We start from the raw sequence: 25,150 nt of genomic DNA on the forward strand, positions 1-25,150 counted from the left end.
CTATCTAGAACCCTGAGGGTAAGAGCAGCTCAGTCCATAGCCTAGCTCTTAAGTGGGCTGCTGGAAGACCATTTTGGCCCTCTTTGCCCGTGCTGTGCCATACCTGGCACAGTCCCAAGCGGTCAGTGTGCCGTGGCAGTTACTTTGCTAGTTAATAAGGTACCTGCAGTCATGCCAATAACTGGGGGTGAAAGAGGGGGGACAGCACAGATGACAAGGAAAGGTACCTACTTTCTGCGGTAAAGAGAAGACACGTCCTCAGCTCCCGGGTTAATACCCTAGAAAAGAAGCCATGTGTGAAAACAAATGATACCTATAGAAAACATACTTTTGTTCTATGTGGCTTTGGTACACTTCATTTTCTTTTAAGAAGATGACTCAGCCTTCCTATTCTAGCTTCTGCAGTCTAGCTTCGGACAGGGGTTTGAAAAGGAGACTCAGATCCCTCTCCTTTGTAGCGTGGTAAATGGAGGGCTGTCAGACGATGAATAGGACGTTATGTTTAGTGAGAGATGACAGAAGACTACCAATGATATATTTATTGCTAAACATATACTGCTTAATAAAGAATTCATGTCACCCTCACAGCATAAGCTCCTGAAACTGGCAGAGCACAGGTTAACTTCCCCACAGATTTGGGAATCAAACATTCATTTGTAGTTCTCTTCCAGTTGTTGCCAGGCTGTCCCTAGCAATGGCCTATTTCGTGCCCTTGAAACTCCACCCTGAGCTCATTCCCAAAATGGGCCAGGTTGGGGTTATCCCCTTGGTCTGAGTCTATTTAAAGATGGTCTTTCCAGAAGATCCAGCCTGATGAAGCCCCCTCACATTCTGATATCGAAGAGGCAAACTAGACAAAGTGGGTTTGAATCCTGGCTTTAAAAGTTGAAAGCTGTGTGACCTTGGGCAATATAACTTCTCTGAACTGCTCCTCTGTTTTCTCTATGTTCATAGATGAGCTGTTTCATAGGGTTGTTGTGAAAATTAAATGAATAATGGCAGCCATGATAATAGGCTGAATAATAAGTGTTTTCCTCTGAGCTCAGTGACTATGGTCTGTCCACTAGGAAGGGAAAGGGAATGGAAAGGTAGGTGTTCGAAACTCTGTTCTGTGCCAGGCACCAGACCCGGCACTTTCACATGCTATTAATACTCACAATGACCCTGCGAAATAAGTAGCATCGTCCCCGTTTTGCAGATGAGAAAACAGGGCCAGAGACGCTGAGTGATTTCTTCAAGTTCACATTGGTAACAAGCTGTGCTTCTGTCATTTTCCATGTGCTTCCCAATTGCATGTGCTTTTAGTTGTGCATCTCAAAGCAGCTTAAAAAGAGGGAGCAGCTTGAAAAATCCAAACCCAAACCACCACTTATATGTTATTGGAGCTCTAGAAATTCCTTTTTAGCTGACTCACCGAAGAAAAGGTTATGCCACCCTGCTTCCCCCCTGCCATTTCCCCCTCAGATGGGGGACAAGAAGAGAGAGGCTGTGAGCAAACCCATCTTCCTCCATTTTCCTCCCTAGTTCAGTCTGCCTGCCTGGCGGCTAGAGAAAACAAAAAGAGAACCACCTTCTCTACTCCCACCAGAAGAAGGCGTTTCAGGGTCCTAGAGTGAGCTGAGTGTGGTGGACTGCGGCAAGCGAGGACTCAAAGCATTCCACAGATAACAGTACTGCCTCATCGTTTGCGCTATGCTTATTTCACGTATGCTGCATAGTTCGTTCTCACAACCCGTCAGGCAGGAGATGATGCCTTCATTTTACAGGGAAAGAAACTGGCTTGGGGAAACACAGTGAGTGACTTACTTCAGCACACGGCTAATACGTAGACCGTGCAAACATATCAGTGTAGCCAAAATATTTGCCCTCTGTAGCTCTCACATGGAGGCCAGTTAGTTATTTGGAAAAGGTGAATGCTGGGCACTACTTCTTTTAATGCCATCATGTGGTGATTTGTCCTTTCCACTCTTATTCTTTTCAACACCCCTGTAAGAAAGACAGGGCAGGGGACTGAATGAGCCGATTTCAAGCCCAAGAAGTTGGAGTTAAGGGTTCTGAATTGAGTCTCAATCCTCAGTGCTCTGCCCCTCCCTAGCCGGGTGACCCAGGGCCACCCAGGTCACCGGGGTCACTGCTGTCATTTAAAACAACGTGCAAAGGATAAAACTTTTGAACCCAAATCCACCTCTCTATGTCAACTGAGTTCCAAAGTCCTCCTCTCCTTACTGTGGGCCTCTGGTTTGCTCATCAGCACAAAAGATACACTGCCACCCAGCTCTTTCAAACACCCAACAACAAGATGGCACTGTGACCTTTGTCTCCTTGCAAAACAGCTCCTTCCAACACCTGCACATCATTTCCTCACAGATTGCTTTTCACCTATTCATCCAAGGTTTAACCTGGCTCAGTTCACTCACGCTCCATAGCAAGGAGGTATGGGTTCTAATACCAGCTCTCTCAGTTTTAGCGCCTCCCAGATGCTGACAACATCTGGCCTACTTACCTCACAGGCCAGAGTAAGAAACAAATGAAATAAAATATGGAAAAGCACTTTGAACAATTAGAAAACATGGCGCAAATGTTTGTAAGTTTGGCGGCCAGAGGAGGGGATGCATTGTTTTTTAAATTCAGTATTTCACAACTTATTTTAACCCCTGCCCCCCTATTGCTTTCTCAGTCTTCTATATATATCACCACCAGCGAAAAGGTTTGTGAACATGCTTTTCTTTGTGTGCTGGAGATGACCAGCACAGGAGAGAATTGTTACCTGCAGTGGAAATTGAGAACGGTTTTTACTTATCTGCCCACCAGACCGCCTTTGACAAACATATGTGAAAAGATGGTAAACAAAAAGATTTCAGTTTCTTGTCCCAACTGGCAATAAATCCCTCCAAGAGAATACAACTCAGCAATGACTTAGGCCATCCTATTCCCATTTGGTAGCACAAATAACAAGAATTCATGTATTGAGCACCTACTGTATACTAGGAGTTGACTATTTCTAATCCTCACAACAACGTCCCAAGGTAGATATTATTATTGCCTCAATTTGTAAATGAGGAACTTGAGGCTCAGAGAAGGGATTTCCCAAAGATCACTCAGCCCTAAGTGTCGAGCTGGGCCTGGCTTCCAGGTGGGCCTGATTCCACAGGCCACGTCCTTCCAGTCTGCCACATTCCCTGGGAAGCACAAATCACGGGGGACATATGAAGGCGGGCGAAATACCACACTGGCACACTGCTCTGGGGATCACCCCTCCCCTTTCTCTGTCTAAATTTTGAGCAATGATTCTATCAGCTTTGCTGGCCAGGCCCTTTAAGGGCACATATGAGACCTGCTCACTAGGGGAATACCCCGGACTCAGAACTTTCCCCTTCCTGGGGCCCTACATCCCTCAACCTGTAGAACATTCCTGCTCCCAGTGCCAGGCTCACCTGTTTCCAGCCCCATCCAATCTTGGTACAAGTGAATCTTTTAAACCCTCTCTCTATTCCACCCTCTCACTTAAGGGTTCCTACACATTTTCTAAGCCCGTCAAAGCTCCCCCTCTTGATCTACCAGGCCCTCTTGGACTACTAAGACCAGACCCAGGTTGTGAGCGCATAAGACTTGGCAGCCAGGGGCTGGGAGGGAGGATTTCTGCCTGAACTCTGAGGCCCTCCCACACTCAGCAACAGATACCACCTCTGCTACCCTGGTGCCCTTGTCCCCGGCTCAGAGACATTGAGAGATTGGCAGAAATACTCCTCACCCGCTTTATGGAACCTGTCTTCTCCTTTCCTTGTCTACCTTCTGCCTGGGTGAGCTCACCCCACCTCCGACTTCCATGACACACCACATGTATGCTGATGGCCAGCACTAGCCCTGACCTTTCTGCTGAGCTCCCTGACCCATATCCTATCATCTATCTACCACACCACTCCTCTTGATGAACAAAAACTCGAACTCAACAGCCTGGCAATGAACTCATCACACTCCCCACCCCTCTGGCTCCATTAGAGTTTCTTAGGGCCTGTCGCCTACTTAGTGCTCTTCCTGGGAAGCTCAGCACTGTTTCTGGCCTTCTCCTGACAAAGCCAGCATTCAGTGTCTGCAGAATGAATTATTGAATGAATGAGTCCCATCATGAATCATGCTTCTTCGTCAGGCAGATTCACAATAATGCAGCCTCTTTCTTTTCATATTCAAACAACTTTACATAAAAGGAAACCCAGAATCCCTTCACCTTAAAGCAGCAATCATTTCTCTCTCAGACCCCCTTTCATCCTATCACTTCACAAAGTGTATTCAGTGGAGAGGTCTGCTTTATACTCTGCTTTGAAAGCTTACCATGTCATATACTACTGAGTCTACCTTATAATAATTTTTATGACTTTTAATGACTGCAGATTGTCTATAAGATTCCTATATAATTGCTTACTTAGCCAGGTCCAGATTTTGAACATTTGTATTGTTTCTAGATTTCTACTGTTATTTCCTTTATTCATTTAACAAAGCAAATTACCTTATTTGCTTGGGCACGCATAAAATTTCCCTGGAGGAGGAGGAGGGGTGTGGGATTGTTAGAGGCCAGGAGTGGGAAGGAGACTTTTCACTGAATTTCCCCATAGACCCTTTTGAATTTTGAATCATGTGAATATGCTGACTATTCAAGATATATATACCAAAAGCTTACTGTACATGAAGCATCTCACTAGAAGCTGGATATAGCAGTGGGGTCTACACTCTCAAACTAACTTCCTAATATTTGCTCTCCCAAAAGTCTGTATAATGTACCTTGGGAATCCAGAGGAGAGAGCAGGGTGGAGAATCTCAGACGGTGACATTTTCACAGCAACTTGAAGCATGCGTAGGACATGCTAAGCATGCGTAGGCTGATAAGAGACCACCGTGGGCAAAGGCACAGAATAGCAAAGGGCACTTCCTGGTTGGGAAAGGAGGCTGTATCTGGTGTGGTGTGAAAGTTATGGGAAGTGAGACTTTCAAGGAGGGCAGAAACCAGTGGAGCAAGGGCTCTGGAGGCCAGGCTCTCGGGTTCAAACTTGATCCCGGAGGCCATGGGAACCTTTGGAGGGTTAGAAACAGGGCAGAGGGTAAGAGCTGTGTTTGATAGCAATCCTCTAGCAGCAAAGGACCAAAGGGAGGTAGAGCAGTGGGGAGCAGCCTGCTGAAGTCCAGGAGACAGTGACAAAGGCCTGAACTAGAGGACAAGCTGTCCCAATAAGTCCCAAACCACCCTGGTTTTAGCACTGAAAGTCCTGAGTCCCGGGCAACTCCTCAGCCCCTAGCAAATAGACATAGTTGGTCATTCTAGCCTGAACCAAGGCACTATATGCTGTTGTTCCCCAGAGCCTGCCTGCCCTGAGAAGTGATCCAGTGACTTCCAAGAGATTTTGAAATACACTGTTCTGTCCCACCCTCTACCTCCTCGGTCCCCACCTCCAGCCACTACTCCTGGGTTCATTTACTTTCTGTAGGTTCTTTCTAGAGCTGCTGATCTCCAGACATAAAAGGATTTATGAGGAAGACATCCCCACTTGCCAACGTCCAATCTTCTGTCTTTCTGCTCCCCTCCACAAACCTGAGGGTCCTATCAAATGAAACTAGTCCCTCTAACAAAGCAAACCTGCAGACTTTTGTGTCTCCCCAGCCACCACAAGACAGATCACTCTTCCTACTTCTCTGCCTGTTGAAGCCCATTGCAAATGCCACCCCCCCACACAGCTGAGTACCAGTACCATGGAAAAGCTTCTGAGTGGCAGACACTGCCCGAGAACATTTCAAACATTACCACTACTCCTCACAGCAAATAAATATGATTAGTCCCTTTTTCCACAGGAGGAAACCAAGACTCAGAGAAGGGAAGTGTCTTGTCCAAGGTCACACAGGTACTAGCCTTCCCCTCCGTCTTCTTTATACTTCTCTGATGGCCCCAATCCTTGTGTTGATGATGTGTGTATTTTTCACTCCCTGCCAGCCCCCTGACCCACCACACACATGATTATCAACCTAGAATAATGCCAGGCTTGAGTAGAACCTCAATAAAACTTTGGTGAAAGAAGGGACTATGTATGTCCCTTGTATAGTACCTAGCCCATTGACTGGCATTAAATAGGTTCTCCTATGCAGGTATTGCTGAAATTGCAGTACCGAAACAAGTAAGAGTATGATTGAAGGGGAACGATCAGAAGAAAACACATTATGGCAAACCTCAGCTATCCAAAGCTTTCTAGAAATGAGTCATTCTGAAGGCTGAGGGTGAACCTTCAGAATCCAGGAAGAAGGAATCCTAGGGCTGCTTCTTTCTCAGCATTTCCCTCACTTCCACCCACTTCTCCTGAGCTCCCAAGTGCCCTTGCTCTCCTTTTCCTTCCAGTCTTCTTTGGTTTTCTGTTGTTCCTGCAAAGCTTCTTAGCTTCTGGTTTGGTGAGCTAATTGCAGTCTTCCCCGTGCTGTCCTTCCATGCCTTTTGCACCCTTTCTCCTCACCGCAGCACCTCTGCTTCCATAGAGGCTTCCCTGTCCTCCTCAGGCTGGCGCATGCTTCTCTCATCTGTGTCTGCACACCCCACGGCACCCCATTCGGGTGTCTGTGATTCCATCCACCTCACATGTTGGACTGTGAGTTTCTTGAGGGTTACAATCATATCAGCCCTAAATGTCTATGAAGGAAACTACCAGACCCTTTTGTGCTTCTCAGCCACCTCTCCTTTGATACTGTTTACTCCGAGGCAGCTAAGGGTTTGCTTATTGCTTGGTTGGATTGTACTTGAGAAATCATGAGTGCTGGTTATTCAGGATTTGTCTGGTCACCTACTTCTCTTCTTCCTGCTTTTACTACATTCACTGGTGTTCGTGTTATCCTTGTCCTGTTGGCTCAGGGAGGCTCCAGCTCAGATGGTATGCTCTTTGTTTTGGGGGGGAAATGGCTGGCAAATCAGGGTCATGGCCCAGCCCTGCCAGTCCATCTTGCTTAAAGAACCAGGAAACCAGACCTCATTATTTATTCCACAAGCATTTACTTGAATGCCTACACTGTACCAGGCCCTGAACCGGACAATAGGGAGACAGAAAAAGAAATCCGTGCGTCTTTGCCCTGCATCTAGCACCATGTGTGAGCCCTTTCTAGGCCTCTTCCATTTACCCATCTGAAAGTGAAGCGGGGTAGAGACCTGATTTGTAAGCAGCCTTGGAGCTGGCAGCATTTTGGAACTCATCTATCCAGGATACTCTCGCCCTCCCCACATCTGTGCTTTGCCTTGGAAGAGCCCAGGCCCACCTCTTACCTCTCTCCCTTCTCCCCTGCAGATTCTGAGCAGATGTGCTCTTATATGTCTCACCCTGTATGTGGCCAACTAGCCCCCAAGAAGCAGTTTGGTAACCCCAGCTAACCAAGGGGAAGAAAAGAAAGAGGAAGAGGAGGAAGGGTGGCATGTCAAGTGGCCATGGAGGGTACATTTGGGGAGGACAATACATCCCAAGGTGCACCAAAACCATCCCCTAAGCTAAACTCCGAAGATTCATATTAGTCAGTCTAATCGAGGAGGCCCAAGCCAGAGTGGGAGATAGGGAGGGAGACAGAGTTCCACTAATATTCCTGGAAAAGGCTAAGGAATCAATATTTCCTTGTACTTGTAGGACACTTGATACCTTTTTGTATTTGATTTTCCTAGCAACCTTTTTGATTACATTCAAAAGATTTTTTTGAGCACCTACATTAGAAGCCTTATGCTGAGAATTACTGGCCTTTTCCTTTAGGATGCTTATCAGAAATTCAAGTGTATAGACAGTTTTGTAAGTTTTTAATGTCTGTCTCCTCCACTAGACTGTGAGTTCAGCGAAGGCAGGAATCATGCCCATCTTCTTCCCCAATGAATCCTCAACACCTAGAACAGAACCTGGCAAACGGTAATCACTCAACAGATAGTTACCGAAAAAAGGAATCCACAGGCCTGGGACCTGGAGACAATCTTTAAATTTGAAAAGGCTGGTGTGCAGAAGCAAGCCTTTTAGCCTGAAACATAATAGATGTTCAGTAGTCATTCATTTAATTAAACGAAGAATAATAATAGGAAACACTTACAGTAATACCTCCTGTGTGCCAGCCAGGCCCTGTGCTAAGTGCTTTACATTCACTCACTCAATCCTCAGAACAACCCTATGAAGCAGGTGCCATTATTATCCCCATTTTGCAGTTGGGGAAACTGAGCCACAGAGATTTGCCAACTTGTAAGTGGAAGAGCTGAGATCTGAACCCCAGCTATCTGGCTCTAAAGTCCATGCCTTTAGCAACTAGAATGCCTCCCAACAACAGATCTAGAGAAACAGAGCGATTCCCCCACAGCGTCCGGGGAGGAACTTGGCGGAGCCAGGACCGAAAGCCAGGTCTGCTCTCTGTGCAATGCTTCTCCCACTGGCCACTGGTACAGAACCCCTGGGAACAGAGGCACAAGGAGGGATCTGAGAAGTCTAGATATTCATGCAAAAAAAGGCTCTAGTCGACTAGGTGGCTCTCAGCAGAAGACAGGAGGAGTCAAAGAGCATCCACCAGAGCAGACTGCTTTTCAGAGATCCTATTTGAGGCCTAAGCCATTCCCTTTTCCTGCACTAATTTGTGAGGGACCCCTCCTCCCCACCCCACCTCCCACACACACAGCTAGAACCAGCCCGAGGCAATTGAGCATCTATGGGGAAAGGATGCATATTAGAGAGATTAGAAAGTATGATCTAAAGCCTGGTGTGTGTGTGTAGGAAGTTGAGGTGAGAAGAGAACAGGGAAGACTGGAGAAACGTTAAGTCAAGGCTAAAACCTCCAGCAGATAAAAGGACTCAGTGATGAGATTAAAGCAAAGCACCTGCAATCAGCTCAGCTTTGGAGGCACCAGCCTTCTTACCATAACAGAACAGCACCGTGGCCATTGCCTTTCTCTCCCATCGGTATCTTCAGGAAAGCCTCCAAACACTCTCTGTTTTGCAGTGGATCCCAGCCTATTCTTTGTAGGTGAGTGAACCCCAGGGGCTGGAGAGCACAAGGGAACAGATGAAGAAAGAGACCAGGAATCTCCAGATGAGGAGGGCTCCAAAGAGATCATTTCATTGGTCCTCTCTCTCTGGGAAGGACTGTGCCTCTCCACTCAGAGAGATGGCTACTGTTGAGTTCATTAGATTTTTCTCCTCCCATCTGAGGGGCATGAAGACCAGGAGTGAGGCTGCAGGTTTCCTGGTTTAAAGATTACCCCAACCTTCTCTCAGGACTGTCCCCTGTGAACTAGCTGAAAAGAGACCTATTCGGGGGCAGGGGCAGAGTTGGTGTTACTGGTAGATGTAAGGTGATTTTCCAGGATAAGACTATGATGAGAGAATTATGGAAAATCTGTGGGCTGCATGAGTGACTCATTAGACAGAATTTTGAGAAAGGGCCAGTTCTTCAATGGACTCAGAGAATGACAGTCATCAGTGCTGGGCAAATGGGCTGAGAGCTTGAAGCTTTTCTCAGTCAGAAACCAGGGCTTTGTGAGCAGCCAATTACAGGGGCAAGTTTGGAAACTGGACGTGGAGAAATGTCATCCTGAAGGATGGGACAGGTTAGGAGGCTGCCAAGTCCAATCTGTGGGAAGCTATATGACCCCGTAGAGCAGTGGTTCTTAACTAAGGACCTATAGACCTAGAATGAGGCAGGGAGGGACAACGTTGAATTTGGATGGAAAAACTTACCTGTTTATTTTCACTAACTTCATATTGAAATGATGAATGTAGGCAGCAAACCACAGAAATACCTGTGAATTTGTCGATAATAGACATCACAGAGATTTACATTTCACATGCCAGTTGTTGCAGTCATCTCAAAAGTTCATTTATGCTCGTTACCACGTCCAAATTCCAACAGTTATTGGAACTACCATTAGGTGTGGTTATTTAATGCATAAATCAAGAAGCCCATGTTACTGTATGACATTTTTGGCAATATTTTGATAACGGTGTTTTACTATGATGAGTTTCCTTTGTAACTCTGTGTATTTTATTTTGTGCATTAAAAAATACTGTTCAGAAAAGGGCTTCACCAGACTGCCAAAGGGGTCCATGGCCTGGTTCCCAGTAAATGCTCCTTACAGAAAAGTGTCCTTCCTTCCTTCCTCCCTCCCTTCCTCCTTCCTAATTCATTTCTTCCTTCTTTTTCTCACCCTCTTTCCTTCATTCTTTCTGTCTTGCTCAGAGCCTCCCTCAGCGCTTCTCCTCCTTCCTGAATGATGTTGAGAATCATGGCTGATTACTGAACACTACTGGGAGTGATGGGGGAAAAAGTAGGGAAGAGGGGGAGAGAAAAGGCAGAGGGACAAGAAGGAGAAAAGAAGCGAGGAGAGAAGAATGAAGAGATGGTTTGGGGGAGATGTGGAATATAAATATTCATGACCCTTGGAATTAGGCAATGCTCCTGAGAGCCCCTCTGAGGCCCAGATTCCAGTTAAAAGATGGCTCTCCATCTGTCTCTTCTTTTCTGGGCTTGTATTGCCATCTATCTAAACTGTTGCAATATCCTCTTTCTTGGCCTTCTATTCTCCACCCTCTCCCATATATTCCACTGCCTACAACCAGGAGAGTCTTTCAAATGCATCTTTGATTACAGCCCTTTGCTGCTGAAAAATAGTCAGCGGTTTTCCCTTGCCTACTTGATGAAGTACAAATGTGTTATCCTGGGCATTCAAAGCACTGCTGCACTCTCTGCCTCGAACTCTTTACCGGCTCATCCCCCTACTCTTCCCCTAGGCAAAGCTCATATTCCAGGCAATCTATTCACAGAACAAATGTGAAGGGTACTTACTCTCTCACTCCTTCACCTCTGCTCTATTTCCTCCACTTAAAAGATTCCCTGAACACCCTTCCTGGACTATCCATGGACAACCCCTCCTTTGAGATATTGCTCAAGTCATACCTTCTCTGCAACATTTTCCTGGCAACCTGAGACTACATTATCTCTGAAAGTCCAGAGCACTTTGGAAACATTGGTTGCATAGCAGCCTTTATACCCTATGCCTCCTCTACCCAGTAAGCTCCATGAAAACAGGAGCCACGTCTTGTCATTTTTATGTTTCTTGCAAGACCAAGCTTGACACTGTTGATTCTTTCAGATTTCTTCTCCTCAGTAAAGACCTTTCAGTCCACCTCTTGTTCTTTTTTCTCTCTCATGGACATCTTTGTGTGTGTGTGTGTGTGTGTGTGTGTGTGTCTGCCTCCTATCTCTGGTTGCTGATAATACAAAAAATAGAACATACTCTTGGGAGTCAGACAGACCAGGTCTGCCATTTACTTGTTGTGTGAGCTTGTGCAAGTAAGTCATTCACCCTCTACCATTGTAGAACAGAGCTCTCAAGACCATTCTGAAAATCAAAGAGGAAAGAAAACCCTCAGTAGATGTTCATTTTCTTTCTGTTATAGAAATTGACATCAGAGCCCAACCACCCCACCTTAGAAGACGTTTGATCAACAGAAGAGTGACTACCACTTCTGAGACAGGCACCCTAGACTCTAAATTTATTGCACCTTCAGGAAGACTAATGAGTAACTAGATCCTAGAAAATGAGGCAGAGACTCTGATACCTGCCGAGCATTCCCACAGGCCCTTTCAAGGCATCATTCACTACTCCCTCTCCTTCACCCCCTACATCCAGTCAGCTGCAAACCCCTGAAAATTCTACCTCCATAGTATCGTTCAAATTGATTTCTGAAGTAGTGGCTTATTTCACGTTTCCATTGCCTCTCATCTAAGTCACTGCAACTCTTAGCTGACCTCTCTGCCTACCGTTTCTCCTGCTCGTACAGTCGTCTCAGATGATCTTACTGATACGCAGATATAATCACGGTCTTCCTCTGCTAAGAACAATCATTGGCTGCTCATTCCATTCAACATGGGACCTGAGCTCCCCTGCTCCCTCCCAGTGTCATCTCCTGTTCCATGGCTTCCCATGCTCCCTGTACTTTTGCAGGTTATGGTATTACTCACAGACCTTGGACTCTTCCATCTCCAGGCTTTCATTAGAGCTCTTCCTTGTGCGTGGAAGGCCCTTCCAGCACAAATCCATCTGTCAAAACCCTACTCTTCCTTCAAGATTCAATTTAACTCTTACCTTCTACAAGAAGGCTTTCTAGGTTGCCTGGTAGTAAAGAATGGCCTTCTACTTTGGTCCCCATAAAATGACATTTGAACCCTAACTGTATTGTTCTCACCCTCTAGGATATATCCATTATTTATGGTGTCAGTATTCCCCTCTTGACTATGAGTTTCTGGAAAGCAGGAACTTTATTTTTTACATGTCTTAATATGACTTAAAATTAATTAAACATACACAAAGTGCTTAAAGTAGCTCTTGGTTCATAATAAAGACTCAACAAATGCTACCTACTTTCTTCCCCAAAGCTTGAAATGAAGATATGTGATGTCTCTGAACCTCAGTTTCTTCATATGTAAAATGGGGATAACAAAATTATCTACCTCTCAGGGTCATGAGAGGATTAAATGAGCTAATGTACATTAAGTGCTGAACAGTGTGCTTGTTGACAATAAATGCTCTTACAACTTATCAGTAACCATACTTAAGGTATTTTCATCATTTTCATACTTATGCTTTTCACCCTCCTCCTTCCAGGCCCCAAGCCTGCCCCCATTGCTTCTAGCACAGATATTTCACATGAGGTATGCTTCGTCTATGTTTGCTGAATTACTAAGTTATCTTTTTTTTACTCTCGCGGGTTCTCATATTTATGGTAATACAGATCCAATAAGTAATCACAAAGCCACAGAAACTCGTCTTTGACAAACCAGCTACATTCTTGGATTTCTGAAGGCTTTGAGCCAACTGATTAAGACACCGGGTTTTCGTTTTACACTAGAAATGACAGGCTGTCCATAGTCTTACACACTCATGCACACCCTGGAACCTCAGAAGGCCTTTCTTTATTTGGAATAAGGGCATTGGTGGTTTCTTTTCCTGTTAACATTCACCTGTCACTTGGAGAATTTTGAAATCAAACTTCCCTGTGCTACAACTGAATGTAACAAATACATTTATCCTGAGTCATCCTCCTGTGCTTGGCACTGTGCTGAAGGCTGTTTTCAAGAAGCTTATTGTCTAGGGCTTCCCTGGTGGCGCAGTTGTTAAGAATCCGCCTGCTAATGCAGGGGACACGGTTCGAGCCCTGGTCAGGGAATATCCCACATGCCATGGCGCAACTAAGCCCATGCGCCACAACTACTGAGCCTGTGCTCTAGAGCCCAAGAACCACAACTACTGAAGCCTGCGTGCCTAGAGCCCATGCTCCGCAACAAGAGAAGGCACTGCAATGAGAAGCTCGTGCACCACAACAAAGACCCAACACAGCCAAAAATAAATAAATTTATTAAAAAAAAAAGAAGCTTACTGTCTAAAAGGCAAAGGGCCAGCCATGTAAGGTGCTAACTACACAAGCAGCAAAATGAAACAGGGCCAAATAGATGCAGAATTAATGTGCTGTGGGTGTGTAGAGGAGGGAACTCTTCATTCTGACCAGAGAATAAGCAAAGATATCATCAAGGAGGTATCATTTGAGTTAAGCTTTGAGGGCTGAGAGAATTTTGATATAGACAGAAAGTTGGAGAGCGGGTAGTCAGAATAAGGGAACAGTATCACCAAAGGCATGGAGAGGTGAAATTGCACGGTGGGTTGAAAGAATCGGGAGCAGACTAAGGTGGTTGGACCCCCGTTTCCCATTCTTCAGCCATTTGCATCCCACTTTCTGGTTCTTCCCACAGCTGAGTACCACTTATGCTATTATTACTTAACATTTTTTCCCCAAATTGACTCATTCCTGTAACCTAAGTTAATATATTCTAACAGGAAACTTTACATTACCACCATGAATTCACTTTTATTCACTACACATTAAAATAACTTTCCATCCATGAACCACTTCAGATCACCCTGTGTCCTTACAGTAGTGTGGTTATGATCACCTCATGCTAGATCATAAGGGGTGTGAGTGCCGGTGCTGAGAGATGAGGCCAAGAAGGTGTGTGGGGCCAGCCCATGGAGGGCCTTAAACAGCAGGCTAACATGTTTGGACTTTATCCTGTTAGCAGTGGGAAAATACTGAAGGTTTCAGAGGAGGCAAACAACATTATGACTGTGCCTTAAAAATATATTTGCGGCATGGAAAATAAACTGGAGGGGAAGAGACCAGCAGGCAAGAATAGACAAGAGGCTGCAGTCCAGACCAGAGGAGATCAAGTTCTGGACCACAGCAGTGGCAATGGAGACAGAGGCAGGAGGATGAATGGGAGAGATTTTTTTTTTTTTTTGGAAAGAGAGAGAAGTTAAAGATAGCTCCAAAATGTTGAAACTGTGACATTTATCCTGAGGCCTGAAATATGAATAGGAGCTAGCCAGGCAACGAGCTGAGGAAAGAGTCTTCCAGACAAAAGGGACAACATGCACAGAAGCCCAGAGACTGGGGAACACAATGAGTTGAAGAAACTGACAGAAGAACAGTATGGTGGCATGCAGAGAACCAGGGGATGGCCAGGGGCTCCATCACCGAGGACCTTCAGAACCAAGGTTATGAGACTGGACTGCATCCTAAGAGTCATAGGAAGACATGTGAGTTGTTGAATTATTGAATTACCATTAACCCCCATAGGTTCTCACATTTATCACTAATTTTGATCCATTAAGTAATCACAGGACCACAGAAATGTCTCTTTGACAAACCAGCCATGTTCTTGGTTATAGACTATAGAAGGACAGAGATTTGCATTTAGCATGCTGGCTGCATCATGGTTCAAATTGAAGCAGGTAACCTGTTGGGAAGACATTGGCAGTCAGCTTAGAGAGAGAGAATGGTGGCTTGCACCGGATGGTAGCATGGAGGTGGGGAATAGAATAATTTGAAAGATGTTTGGAGGACAGAACTGATGGGAATTAATAATTGACTAAAGGAAAGCAATAATTAGAGCTCAGTGGCAAAGAGTACAGTCTCTGGAGGAAGAGTGTGAGTTCTTAACTCTGGATCACCCACTAGCTGGCTGTGTGACCTTAAGTGGTTATTTAACTTCTCTGAACCTGGGTTCCTCATTCACAAAATGAGAATGATTATTGTCCTAATGGGTGTTTTATGAAGATTAAATAAAATACACTTATAAAATACTTAGTTTTACATGATGAGTGTACAGTAAATGTTGACTATTACTATATGGGAAAAGTGAGCAAGCAAAATGAATCAGAAATGATTTGAAGAAAGGACCCACTTAGCTTCATATTGGTACCATCTTTAACTTAAGCTAGTAATCATTAGTAATGTGAGGGTGTACAGGTTTCAATTTATTTTTTTTAATTCAAGACCAAGGGTGAAAAAGGATATTACATAATGGTAAAAGGGTCAATTCACCAAGAAGACATAACTATCCTAAATTTCTAGGCACCTAACAATAGAGCTTTAAAATATATGAAGTGAAACCTGACAGAACTGGAAAAAAATAGACAAATTAACAATTATATTTGAAGACTTCCTTGAAAACCACAAACAACCAAAACTCACCCAACAGAAATAGATAACCTGTAACTATTAATTAAAGAAAATTTTAATTTTGGAAGGTTATAAACCTTCCAAAACAGAAATCTGCAGACCCAGTTGGTTTCAACAGCATATTCTTCCAAACATTTTAAAGATGATATATCAACAAATTCTAAACAATCTTTTTCAGAAAATACAAGAGGAAGGAACACTTCTCAACTCATTTATGAGGCCAGGCCCTGACACCAACACCAGACAAAACAGTACAAAAAAGAAAACTACAGTCCAATATTCCTCATGAATATAAATGCAAAAATCCTCAAAAAAATACAAGCAAATCAAACAAAGATTAATATACCATGACCAAGTGAGCTCTGTCCCAGAATGCAAGTGTAAATATTTGAAAATCAATCAATGTAGCCTAACATATTAACCACCAAAGGGAGAAAAAACACACACTATTATATCAGTTGATGTAGAAAAAGCATTTGACAAACTTTAATCCATGATAAAATCTCTCAGCAAACTAGGAATAGAAGGCAATTTTCTCAACTTGATAAAGAGCATCTGTAAAAAAAAAAAAAACCCTGCAGGTAATATCATATTTAATGGTGAAAGACTGAAAGCTTTCTCCCTAAGATGGGGAGCAAAGCAAGGATGTTCACTCTCACCATTTGTATTCAACATCATACTAAAAGTCCTAGCAAGTGCAGTAAAGCAAGAGGGGAAAAAAAAATAGAAAGAAAAGCATACACATTGAAAAGTAAGAAATACAACTTTCCTAATTCACAGATGACATGATCATCTGTGTAGAAAATCCCATTAAATTAAATACTTTTAAAATCTACTAAAAAAAATCCCTCTAAGGGTGTGGAGAAAAGGGAACCCTCTTGCACTGTTGGTGGGAATGTAAATTGATACAGCCACTGTGGAGAACAGTATGGAGGTTCCTTAAAAAACTAAAAATAGAGTTACCATATGACCCAGCAATCCCACCACCAGGCATATACCCTGAGAAAACCATAATTCAAAAAGACACATGCACTCCAATGTTCATTGCAGCACGATTTACAATAGCCAAGACATGGAAGCAACCTAAGTGTCCATCGACAGATGAATGGATAAAGAAGATGTGGCACATATGTAAAATGGAATATTACTCAGCCATAAAAAGGAATGAAACTGGGTCATTTGCAGACACATGGATGAATCTAGAGACTGTCATACAGAGTGAAGTAAGTCAGAAAGAGAAAAACAAATACCATATGCTAACACATGTATATGGAACCTAAAAAAAATAAATAATAATAAAATATGGTTCTGAAGAACCTAGGGGCAGGATTGGAATAAAGATGCAGACCTACTAGAGAATGGACTTGAGGACATGGGGAGGGGGAAGGGTAAACTGGGACGAAGTGAGAGAGTGGCATGGACGTATATACACTACCAAATGTAAAATAGGTAGCTAGTGGGAAACAGCCACATAGCACAGGGAAATCAGCTCGGTGTTTTGTGACCACCTAGAAGGGTGGGATAGGGAGGGTGGGAGGGAGATGCAAGATGGAGGGGATATGGGGATATATGTATATGTATAGCTGATTCACTTTGTTATAAAGCAGAAAATAACACACCATTATACAGCCATTATACTCCAATAAAGAAGTTGAAAAAATAATAATAATGATTCATATTTAACATTACCTAAGTTTTCTTCTGAAGCTTACCCAGCAAATTTACTCTCATCTTTTATGAGGGTCAGAGGTAGCAAGATTTGTATCCATGGCAATCTTCCCATAAATCCCTCCCCCTGTTATTTTTCCTATTTAATTGGTATGCTTACAACAACCCCTTCAGCCAGCTCTTGTAAGGGGAATTCAGCCTATCATTAAGGTTTCTTCTACTCCATAACACGACTTTTTTTTTTTTTAATTTCCATTCCATCTTTTTCCTGTTATTTTCATCTAAGCCCAAAATGCGAGAGACAAACCTGCTGGCAGGTAACTCTTGAGTTTCTTCCCCTTCTCTGAAACTTTTATCTACTATGATATTATCTTGTCAAAGAAGTCATTCTTTTAGCTGGGTATTTTTAAATTCACAATATCTGTACTGAGCCCCTCATTCTCATGAATGCAGATTTTAAAATGGAATTCAACTTCCACTGCTGTAAGATGTATCCCGTCTGCATTTCACAGCCTGCTGTGACCCTTTGCTAACAGAGATGATTTTTCTCCCTTCTGAACTTTTGAGAGATTTCTAATGGGACAAAATTGAACAAAGTAAAGCAGTTTCTAATATGTGTTTTCTTCTCAGCATCAAACAGCCCATACACTGCAGGCTGCCCCTCTCCACTGGAATGTGCTGACAGAGCATTTGCACAAAGGAAGGAGGGTTGAGCTTTCAGAAAGGACTTCCTGAGGTCCCAGAATGGGGATGTAAGCCACCGGCCCAAGATGCTGTTTCCTTCCAATTGCCAAGTAGTGCTGTCCTTTGACCCCAGCTGAGGAGCTCCTCTGAGAACGTCATGGATCTGCTGTTTCCTCAGTTAAGATACCAGCCATCAAGGGGACCCAGATCCAGGGACTCAGAGGTCATCCCGGACCACAGCAGAGCTAGGAGTGTGGTAGGGTGTTGGGGGGTGTGATGAGGAGAGAAGAGTCTCACACCGGCCTCGACCTGCTCCTTCACTACAGAGCAGAGATTGGGGTTATGATAGGTGTATTAAACTTGAAGGGAACTGAAGGGCACGAACCTTTTGTGTCCCCTCAGGAGCTATTCCTATTCTTCTTATACCCTACTTTCTGGTGTTCACTAAATTCGGGATGCTGTGCGTGCTCGCCTTAGCCTGGCTCGCCTATGACTGAAACACCCACAGTCCAGGTAAGAAACAGGGGAAGAGTGGTGGTCCCTGTATGTACCAAGGATGGAACCACAGGGATGGGGTGGGGGTGGAAGGAGAGAGTGGGAGAAACAGATGGAGAAGAGGTGGGGAGAGGAAAGAAGAGGAAAGGGAAAGGAAAGGAGGTCAGGGAGGCGAAGCGAAGGAGAGAGGGAGAGGAGCACAGGAAGGCAAAGGGAGACAGGAGGGCAAAGCCCAGCAAGGAACAGAGGTCTCTGCCAGGTTTCCCAGGAAGAATTGAGCCTGGTTTCTGGGAGGGTGCTCCCAGCATCCTACTACTTCCCTCCCACCTTTCTGACTGCTCCAGAGGAGCCGGGACTTCCTGTGTCTCCTTGGGAGTTGGATTTAGGGACAATACCTATAGCTCTGTGCCCAAGATATGGAAATGTGAGAAGGAGGCCCCTCTAGTGACCTGAAGATTTTAGGAAGAACCCTCCACCTCCGAGAGAAGTAGAGGGATTGGCAAGATCTCACCCAGTCTTCCCTTCCCTTCCATACCTGCTGGTGGTAGGCGTTCAACTTGGGTATGAAACTGGACGCTCTGGAATTATTTCCAAATTACTTCCCAGTAATGGTGACTATGCTACCTCTGAGTACCCTCATTCCCTCTTACTCAGACTCTTCCTCCCTATTCAGCCCCATGGTTTCAAAGGCTTTGGTGGCCAGCAGTGGACATAAAGACCCAGAGGCATATTGCAGAATAGAGACCCAAGATGGATGGGCAGGTGGGGAGACAAATGGATAACACCTTGCCTCAGAGTGGCAGACCCAGGTCAGCCTCTCTGAGCATCATAATCCCTGGCAATCCTGTGGCAGTGAAGACATCCCAGTGAATAGGGATTTGGGGCTCCCCAAGGGCAACACAGGCTACCTACTGGGATCTGAGTCCACATGTCCTCTCTTCCTTCTATCCACTACTCTGATCCAATCTCCCTCTAACAGCTGGTGAAGACTCATGACCTCTGTCCCAAACACAACTATATCATTGCCAACCACCCCCATGGCATTCTCTCTTATGGTGTCTTCATCAACTTTGCCACTGAGGCCACTGGCTTTGCTCAGAATTTCCCAGCCATCACTCTTTATGTAGGGACCTTGGAAGGGATCTTCTGGATCCCAATTGTGTGAGATTATATGATGTCAGTGGGTGGGTATAAGAAATCATTCCATTCTCTGACCTACCTCAGGGCTCCAACTTCTATAAGACTTGACAGTCAGTCCAGTTCTCACTCCCTGCTGGAAGAGGACTTCTTAGTAGAAAATGAGTCCAGAACACACTGGGCCAGTAACAGGAATATGTGGCCAAGCCTCAGGTTCTGTCCAAGATCCGAGAGGCAGGGTTTGATTAGGCAGCAGGATAAGTTATATGCATTAGTAAGCGTTGCCATGGATCCTTTCAGAGGAGGAAGCAGAAGCCTGGAGTTCAGGATCAAAGCCAAAGTGGAAAGCAGAAAGCAAAAACCAAATATCAAAACCAAACAGAGGGAAAATGAGGCATGAATGGGACAGCTCAGATGAACTTTGCCTGATTTTTGAGGGATGTCAACTGGCTTCTTTTGACTAGTCATTTATTTAGCAGCTCTCATCTCAGGGTGTCTCAAAGACACTTTTAAGTCTTTCATACTAGCTGGTACCCTCCTGGCCCATGACCTTCATCTCCTGAGAACCCCTTTGAACTTGCATAAGACATCAAGGGATAAAGGATAGGCATCCGTCAGAATCCAGGACAACTTCCACATGCCAGGCTTCAAGCCATGGTACTGTGCCAAATGTCCTTTTCTTTGGATGAATATCCATCCTTCTGGACACCAGAAAACAACCAAAGCCAAACATTGAATGTAAGATACATTGATATCTGGAGGGGCCAGGTGGGACCACTAGAGTCCCAGAGGATGATTCTACTCCCCTCTGAGGTTGGTATGACCATGGATCTCAAGGACTGTGGCCTGGAGCCAATGTCTGCCATCCCAAGAGAGAACAGAACTTTGCACAGGGCAAAGTTGGAAAACAGAGGTGTGGAAAGACTCTGTGACTGTTGTAGAGCAGGAAGATGTCATCCTCATTCCATGGTTCATCTACATTTCAATTTGCCTTGGACAGGATTCTGGGTCTGCCTACTCTCCAGAACCCCCAGCCAATGGCTTCCCTTTGCCAGGTTGCTCTAAGGAGGAAACATGTTGGTGGTGGCTATTCCTCATTACTCCTAGGGAAGAGAACTCTGGAGAGCCTCAATTGCCATCAGCCTGGGGAGAGTGGAAGACAGCTGTGGTTCCTGGGTAGAGAAGGAAGGGATGGGCTTAAATCCTATAGAGTTAAGAGAAATTAGGCAGAAGAACTCAAAGTAGCCCCAACTGTAGTAGCTCAGAGCTGCAAGGCAAGAAGCTGACCTTAAGGACCAACCTCAGGGCTAACCCAGGATATGGAGGTGAAAGACAGAAGAGTGGAAACAAGCACAGTCAGGAGACAGAAGAACTGTCTCCAGCAGGAAGACCCTGGAGGAACCCCTTATCCCGTCCCCAAGCACCAAGTTTGTTATACCACTTGACTCTTTGGTTTCACAGGTGTGTGCCCAGTGAGTGAGTTGGCCTTGAAGTATTTGCTGACCAAGAAAGGTTCGGGCAATGCTGTGGTTATTGTGGTGTGTGGAGCTGCTGAAGCCTTCTTGTGCCACCCAGGATCCTCTACCGTCCTCCTTAAACAGTGTAAAGGTTTTGCGAGGTTGGCACTGAAGACAGGGTGGGTCCCTAGGTTCTGATGCCCTATCATCAGGGTGCCATAGGTCCTCTGTAGCACCTCTCCAGAATGGTAACCTTCCTTGGAAACCTGTTAGAGGTGGTTCCCTCTTCATTCTGATTGCTTTTCTCTACTCGCTCACACTGTGCCTTAAGGGTGTTTGGGCCTCCAGACACATTCTGGTGGGTACTTTTAAAACTTGAAGTTGGAGAAAAAACAGTAAAAGACCTTTACCTTCTGCCCATTAGCCTGGTAGGCTGGGGGTCTGGGGAAGTGGGGCTTTAGCCTATATCAACCCATGAACTGTGAGGCCGAGAAAACTTACCCAGGGCAAGGAAGGCACAGGGCTTGATGCTGAGCGGATTGCAAAGATGCAAAAGACATGTATACTGCCCCCAAAGAGCATATAATCTTTTTGAGAAATAGAATGCATTCATTCAGCAGTTATTAAACAGCTACTGTGTGTCAGGCATAGTACTAGGCATTAAGGATATAAAAATAAATAAGACCTAGTCCTTGCCTTTAAGGAACTCACAGTCCGATGGAAGACAGACATGTTCACATATAATTACAAAATATATCCAGAAGCCAACCACTTACCATCTCAACTATCGCCCCGTGGTTTACCAGCCCATCGTCTCGCCCCTGGATTATTACAACAGTCTCCTAAGTGCTCTCTCTGCTTCTATCCTTGCCTCCCTCACATCCAAGAGTCTATTCTCAACCATGGCCAGGATGATCCTATTCAGTGTGAGTCAGATCATGTCACTACTCCAAATGCTCCAGTGGCTCCCATTTCACCCCGAGAAAAACCAAAGTCTTTGCAAGGACCTGCAAGACCCTAAATCATCTTGCCACCTCTCTGATCTCATCAGCCACTGCCCTCCCCCTTGCTCACTCTATTAGAACTACACTGGCCTCCTTGCTATCCCTCAAACAAGCCACACATTCCTCCCTTAGGGTCTTTGCTCTAGCTGTCCCCTCTGTCTGGGGCATTATTCCTGCAAATAACTCTTAAGCTTATTTCTCTCCTTGGTTTGATCCCTTGATCAGTATGTAGTGTCCTTGTTTGTTTCTTGTAATAGTCTTTATCTTAAAGTCTATTTCGTCTGATATGAGAATTGTAACTCCAGGTTTCCTTTGATTTCCATTTGCCTGGAATGTCTCTTGCCATCTCCTCACTTTCAGTCTGAATGTCTCCCTAGGTATAAAGTGGGTCTCTTCTAAGCAGCACATATAATGGTCTTGATGTTGTATCCCTTCAGGGAGTCTATCTGTTGTAGTTGGAGCAATGTATCCATTTACATGTAATGTTATTATTAATGTGGATGTTCCTCTTACCGTTTTGTTAATTGTTTTTGGTTTGTTCTAGGAGGTCTTTTCTTTTCTTTGTGATTCCTGCCTAGAGAAGTTCCTTTATCCTTTGTTATAAAGCTGTTGTTGGTGCTGAATTCTTTTTCCGTGTGTTTTTCTGTAAAGCTTTTGGTTTCTCCGTCCAATCTCAATGAGATTCTTGCTGAGAACAGTAACATTGGTTGTAGGTTTTTTTCCTTTCATCTCTTGAAATACGTATACTGGCACTCCCTTCTCTCTTGCAGAATTTCTGCTGAAAGGTCAGCTGTTAACTTACGTGGATTCCCTTGTATGGTATATGCTGCTTTTCCCATGCTACTTTTTACATGCTTTCTATGTATTTAGGTTCTAATAGTTTGAAGAATACGTGTCTTGGTGTGTTTCTCCTTGGATTTATCCTTTACGGGACTCTCTGTGCTTCCTTGACTTCATTAACTCTTTCCTTTCCCATACTAGGGATGTTTTCAACTATAATCTCTTCAAATATATTCTCACGCCTTTTCTATTTCTCTTCTTCTTCTGAGACCCATATAATTCGAATGTTGGTGCGTTTAATGTTGTCCCAAGGATCGCTGAGACGGTCCTCCGTTCCTTTCTTTCTTTGTACTTTATTTTGATCCGCAGTATTTATTTGAACTATTTTATCTTCCAGGCCACTTAACCGTTCTTCTGCCTCAGTTATTGTGCTAGTGATCGATGCTAGAGAATAATCATTTTCATGTATTGTGTTCTTCATCATTGTTTGTTTGCTCTTCAGTTCTTGTCGACCCTTGTGAAACGTTTCCTGTATTTTCTCTCTCCTATTTCTACGATGTTGAATCGTCTTTCCTATCATTATTCTGAATTATTTTTCGGGTAGACTGCCTATTTCCTCTTCATTTGTTAGGTCTGGTGCGTTTTGACCTTGCTGCTTCGTCTGCTGTGTGTTTTTTGGTCTCCTCATTTTGCTTAAGTTACTGTGCTTGGGGTTCCTTTTCACAGGCGTCATGCCCGTCGTTATTGTTGTTTTTGGTGTCTGTCCCCAGCGGCTAAGGTTTGTTCAGTGGGTTCTGTATGCTTCTTGGTTGAGGGGAGCTGTGCTTGTGTTCTGGAAGATGAGGCTGGACTTTTTCTTTCTGGTGGGCACTTCCAGGTCTGGTGGTGTGTATTTTGGTGCCCTCTTCCTTATTATGATATAAGGTGTCCTGTCTGATACCGGATGTGGCTGTTTCTGTCTTGCTCATTGTTTGGCATACGGTGTCCAGCACTATAGACTTCTGGTCACTGAGTGAATGTGGGTCTTGGACTTGAGAAGGAAATCTCTGGGAGATTTTCTGCATTTGATATTATGTGGAGCTGTCAGGTCTCCTGTGGACCAGTGTCCTGAAGTTGTGTTTCCCACCTCAGATGCAGACCACTGACTCCTGGTTAGAGCACCTAGAGACTTTCATCCTCACAGCTCAGAATAAGTGGGAGAAGAAAGAGAAGGAAACAAAGAATGAGGATAAAATAAAACAAAATAAAGTAAAATCAAATAAAATGAAGTTATTAAAATAAAAAATATTTATTACGAGACAATTTTAAAAAGTAAAAAAAAAAACAGCCACACAGAACTCTAGCACAAATGCTTAAAGCTAAGCTATACTGACAAAATCGCAAACAGCAGCATACACCTCCACAGTCACAAAAAGTGAAAAACTGGAAAGAATAATATATCTTTGCTCACAAAGTCCACCTCGTCAATTTTGGGCTGATTCATTGTGTATTCAGGTGTTCCACAGAAGCGGGGTTCTTCACGTTGAATGGGCAGATTTCATCCACACTTCCTGCGACTGCTGGGAGAGATTTCCCTTTGCCTTCTTTTTTCGCACAGCTGTCCTTTTACAGTTGCATTGGCTTCATCCCATAGTTTTGGGTGGTCGTATTTTCATTGTCACTTTTTCCCAGGTATTTTTGATCCCATCTTGGTTTTCTGCAGTGAATTCTTGGTTATGTAACAGCGTTTTCTTTAGCTTCCCCGTGTTTGTATTATTTACAGGGATTTTTTCCTTTTAATTCCTATCTAGTTTCATAGCACTGTGGGCGGAAAGTATACCTAGTACTGTTTCAATTTTCTTAATTTTCTAAGGCTTTGTTTGTGGTCCTACATATAATATATCTTGGAGAATGTTCCATGAACACCTGAGAAAAAAGTGTTTTCTGATGTTTTGCAATAGAATGTGGTATACATATGAATGAAGTCCCTCCTGTTCAATGTGTCATTTAAAAGTTATGTTTCCTGATTTTTTTTTTCATTTTGGATGATCTGTCCATTGGTGGAAGTGGGGTGGTAATGTCCCCTACTCTTTTGGTGGTACTATCAAGTTACCCTTTATGGCTGTTAGGATACATGTTATGTAGTGAAGTGCTCCTCGGTTGTGTTCATAAGTATTCACATTTGTCATATCCTCTCCTTGGTGGGATCCTTTGATCAGTATGTAGTGTCCTTGTTTGTTTCTTGTAATAGTCTTTATCTTAAAGTCTATTTCGTCTGATATGAGAATTGTAACTCCAGGTTTCCTTTGATTTCCATTTGCTTGGAATGTCTCTTGCCATCTCCTCACTTTCAGTCTGTATGTCTCCCTAGGTATAAAGTTTGTCTCTTCTAGGC

At 44.2% G+C, this 25,150-nt stretch overlaps 1 pseudogene across 1 annotated transcript; it reads left to right on the forward strand.

Annotated features, from left to right (window-relative positions):
• Positions 1–2,569: 2,569 nt before the first annotated feature.
• On the forward strand, positions 2,570–21,190 carry LOC309653405 (diacylglycerol O-acyltransferase 2-like protein 6; annotated as a pseudogene). The gene is made up of 6 exons: positions 2,570–2,584; positions 8,902–9,000; positions 18,306–18,410; positions 18,934–19,009; positions 19,378–19,582; positions 20,997–21,190. The product of its transcript is annotated as a diacylglycerol O-acyltransferase 2-like protein 6 (transcript).
• The last annotated feature ends 3,960 nt before the right edge of the window (positions 21,191–25,150 follow it).

This window comes from Balaenoptera physalus (genome assembly GCF_965194825.1).
Source record: "Balaenoptera physalus genome assembly, chromosome: Y".
NCBI classification, from domain to species: Eukaryota; Metazoa; Chordata; class Mammalia; order Artiodactyla; family Balaenopteridae; genus Balaenoptera; species Balaenoptera physalus.